General features: G+C 36.0%; 1 pseudogene; it reads right to left on the reverse strand.

The window, feature by feature from the left end:
• Positions 1–285: 285 nt before the first annotated feature.
• LOC148916601 (uncharacterized) lies at positions 286–1362 on the reverse strand (annotated as a pseudogene).
• Between the last annotated feature and the right edge of the window lie 3259 nt (positions 1363–4621).

Genomic DNA, 4621 nt, shown 5'->3' on the forward strand with positions numbered 1-4621 from the left:
TTTATTTGTCCACCTGGAAGTCCACGTCAATTAAAAATGGATCCCACAAATGCCACGTAGGCAAATAACGGATTTCTTGACGGATTCGCTAACGGATGGGGGGCGATCTGTAAGTTTTCGCGAAGTTGTGTATGTACCCATAAATGTTCCCAAAATCGGGTATGAACTCGTAATTGACCTTATAGATTGGGGAGTTTACTGTAGTTTGTCCAAAAGTTTATATCAAATAAAGGACCAAAATTGTGCCTTCAACAAAGTTCATATCAACAAAAATAATCACAAAGTTCATACATGTCTTCTGCCTCTTTCTCCATTGTTGTCACAACTTGCAGAATTGTGACCTTCACCTCCACAAGTTTTACAACAAATGACAATCCCATATCTCTTCAGCTTTGTTGCATTTTTGGTATCTCATCAGGTTCCTTTTGCCTACTTGTTCTATGCCTTTTTGGTTGTTTGTGGTAAAGATGTGGCTTGATGGATCTAGGACCTATTTTTCTCCAGTATTCTTGACTAGGCATTGGAGATATATAACTCCCATAAGCCTTGTCATATGCAGTTCTTTTGTAAAGTGAATGCACAAAGTCATAAGGGCTCTTCTCTCTTTTGGCAATTGCAGCCATAGCATATGAACAAGGGATTCCACATAAGTCCCACTTTCTACAAGTGCACGTGTGCCTGTCCAAATCCACTACATACATCCCACCATGGATGTTATTAACTTGATATTTCCCCCAACCATCATATGATGCTATGCATTGAGCACTCTCAGTTGTTAGCTTTTCAATAATTCCAAAAATTCTAGGACCAACATCATGTGTCCAAACAATTTCTCTAAGTCTAGCCATTCTTAGCTTCAAATAACTTCGAATTCTCTCTAGTAGTGTCAGAATTGGCTTATCCTTTGCTTCAATAATAGCTGAGTTAAAAGACTCACACAAATTTTTAAGAAGCATATCACACTTAGAATGAGTTGTGAAGTGTGACCTACTCCAATGACTTGTTGGCCTTTCTTGAAGCCATTTGTAAGCTGCATCTAATTAAGATAACATCTTCTCCATTTCAGCTTCAAATGTGGGTATTGTAGTTGATCTAGGTGCTGCCACAATCTTTGCTTCAATGCTAGTCCACTGTGACCAGCAATCTTGAAATAATTGTGGAGGTGCCTAACACAATGCCTATGTTTAGTAGTGGGAATCAAATCCCTAATGGCTTGCCTTAAACCCTTTTGCTTATCTAACATGAACACCCAACCATTACCATTTTCACACTCAACATCAGCAAAGAAAATCTTCATAAACCATGTCCAAGTCTCAATATTCTCTACTTTAACCACAGCAAATGCGACAAGGTACATCCCATTATTTGCTTCAATACTAATTGTAGTTAAAATCTATCCTGGATGACTTTCCTTTACATGACAACCATCGAAACCCACAACTAGCCTGCATCTTGTAATAAAGCCCTTCTTCAATGCACCAAAATAGATATATATTCGTTTAAATACTAGGTTCTCCCCTCACAAATTACTCTTGATTAATACAATGCTACCTGGATTGTTTGCCTTCAACTCTTCACAATAATCCCACAATTTTACATACTGCTATTCAATACTTCCATATATTCTCTCTTTAGCTATGCTCTTGGCTTTGTAAAACTGGTTTGCAATGATATCTATGTCATAATTCTTCCTCACTATCTTCATGAAATCTGACATAAACATATTAGGATTATCTCTCAAGTCCTCATCAAACCTTTGAGCAAGCCATGAAGAAGTGGCAAACTTGGTCTGCTGCATCCTTCCACATACATGCTTAGATTGATATGTCTTGATCCTAGTAGTAGGCCCTATGCCCACATAAGATGCATATAGCAACCAATCACACTTTACATCCCTATTTTCTTTACCCTTTTCTTCACCATTTTCTCCATTTTCTTCTCTACCATCCTCTCTAGCATTTCATACACGTTTTTCTCTATTTTTTTCTCCATTTGTTTTTCCTTTTTTTTTTCCAGTCGTTCCTCTACTTCCACACATCACCCTAACCCTATGAGGGTCATTCTTGACCCATCTCATTGGCCAAGCACTTGAAACTACATAGAATCTTATTACCTCTCTACATTGTTCCACGTTAGCAAACTCCATTGCAATATGAAATACTGGATTAAATAAATTAATCTCCCTTTTGAATTGCTTGAACCTAGGAGCTTTTCTTCTGCAACTAACCTTTTTCAAAACTGTATTTTCATCAACTTCATCTTCCTCTTCTGAAACACTTAGAAGGTCCTCTGAATTGTGGTCATCACTTGGAACATCACCAAGTTCTCTTTGTGGTTCTTCAACAGCTTCAACAGCTTCATCCACTACATGCCTATCAAACCAACTGTCATCTTATGCTTCCTTTTGTTTGTCTTGTTCTTCATATTCACTATCTATGAACTGCATGCGCTCTTCCTCATCATCCTCTCCATCAACATTTACATCTTCTTCCTCATCTAGCTGTTGCTCCTCATCTTCCTCTTGAGTAGCCTCATCTTCATATTCATCATCTACAACATCAGCAATGTTCACATCATCTTGTACGTCTACTTGTATCAATTGTGGTTGAAGCAAATTCTGAAAGTTAAATATAGGTGCAGAGGCTTCATTCTCTAACAAGGTGGGTTCTAGCTTTTCTGTGATGTACAAACCTTGAACCCTTGATGTAGGTATATCATGCACAAACTCAAGCACATCTAAGTCTCCTTGAATTGCCACATAACCCAATGTTGTGGACATATAGTGATAATCGAGTTTTATGTGGTTGTATCCTAATGATTCAGTAATATCATATAAGTCTAGCATAGATAACTAATCTGTATTACAGTTGTCTGCCCACTGTAATATACCTCCCACATACTTTCCCTTTTTTAAATACCCCCTATGGCGAATTTCAATAGTAAATAACTATGGATTACCTACAAACAACAAAATTTAATTAACTCAGCAACTTCAATTTAAACCTACCAATCGAATCCAGCCTTTACTAACATCAGCCACACAAAGACAAAGCAAAGCATATGCTTTACTTTGGGACCACACTTTTTTCTATTAAAAAAGGAATCTTACAGAAAGGCAAGAAGATAGAAGAATCCAATTCTACCGACAACCTACGGATCACAACCGCTTAAACAATGAAAAGAAAGGGAAAGTTGAAGACTTACCATATGTGGGAACATGCCCACTGCTTCGCACTTCGACATGCATCTTTCTTGATCTCCACAAAGTGTTGCTTTGAGATTCCTATGACAACCTCGCCGATTTGTCAAATCTAGCTACTATGCAGCTTGATTTTGTGAAATCCCTAATCCCCCTCCAAAACTTTCGAACCCTATAGTTGTGTGAATGGAGTCTTTGACCAAGCCTTTTTTTTTTTTTTCTGTCAAAACTCTAACCTTGCCTCCTTCAACTTAAACTGGATTGACTTGAGTGGAGACACGAAATGACAAAACTAACCTCCATCTTGACAGCAAAATGCATGGGAAGTGCCAAATTTTGACACATCGAAGGGCACATTGGCGGGAAAAAAAATGCTTCGGGTCCTTAATTTTCTAAAAGAAATGATAGGAGGCCAATTGAAAGTTAGGTACAAGTTCAGGGAGCAAATCACCAACTAACCCTTTTTATCAATTATTGAAATCAACTCAACTCTTTAGCCCAAATTGATCTTAATTGGGTGACTTGGGTTGGGTCCAGGCATTCTTTTGGCTCAATGTAGAGAGAGAGAGAGAGAGATATATATATATATATATATATATATATATATGGGGGTTGGAATTGGAGTGGGGGAGGATAAGATGGGGTAGGGTTGGGTGGGTTGTTTTTTTTTTTTGGGTTACTTTTTGTTATTTTTTATTCTTTTATAGTTTTAATTAACTTAAAAAATAAAGAAAATTTTGTTTTAATTTTTATTGACATATTTTTTTATTTTTTAGTTGTAAAAGTCTTATTTACCCCCATAAATATAGCATGTGCTGCTACATGACTAAATTTAATAGAAAATGTAACGGTATTACCAATTGACTGAATAATAAGGAGTTTATGGACCATTTGAACGAATAATTTAGTTGAGCGACCAAAATGTAAATCGGGTATAAATTTGAGGATCATTGAGTAAATAACCCAATTTTAACTTACTTGAAGTTGAAACATCAATAAATGCTTACGAACTGTTGTAGGCGAAGGCCAAGGACATATTTATTTTTATTATTTTTTTCTCAGTTTTATCATATTTCTAGTGTTAATTTTTTGTTTAAATATGTTTTTTTGTTCTTTCTTCTATTGTAGCAGAGCTGATAATTTTGGTTAACTAAAGATATTGATAAGAATTTGTTCCATTGTGGCGAAGCTGATCATTCATTTTGTTTCTTTTTTTTTTCTTTTTTTTTATACTAAGCCGATTCTTACTACGAGGAGGGAAATCGTTTTATGTGTGAATAAATATGTGTATAGTGCTTTATTTTGTTTAGGGAAAGATGAGTAATGCTAATTCAAATTAGGCCTCCTCTCGTGCTCAATCTTATTTTGTGGTGCATTAGTTATTATGTATAAATGATGAATATGAGTACTTTGTTTTGTTTT

This window comes from Prunus mume, linkage group LG5 (genome assembly GCF_029339155.1).
Source record: "Prunus mume cultivar Tortuosa linkage group LG5, ASM2933915v1, whole genome shotgun sequence".
Classification (NCBI taxonomy): domain Eukaryota; kingdom Viridiplantae; phylum Streptophyta; class Magnoliopsida; order Rosales; family Rosaceae; genus Prunus; species Prunus mume.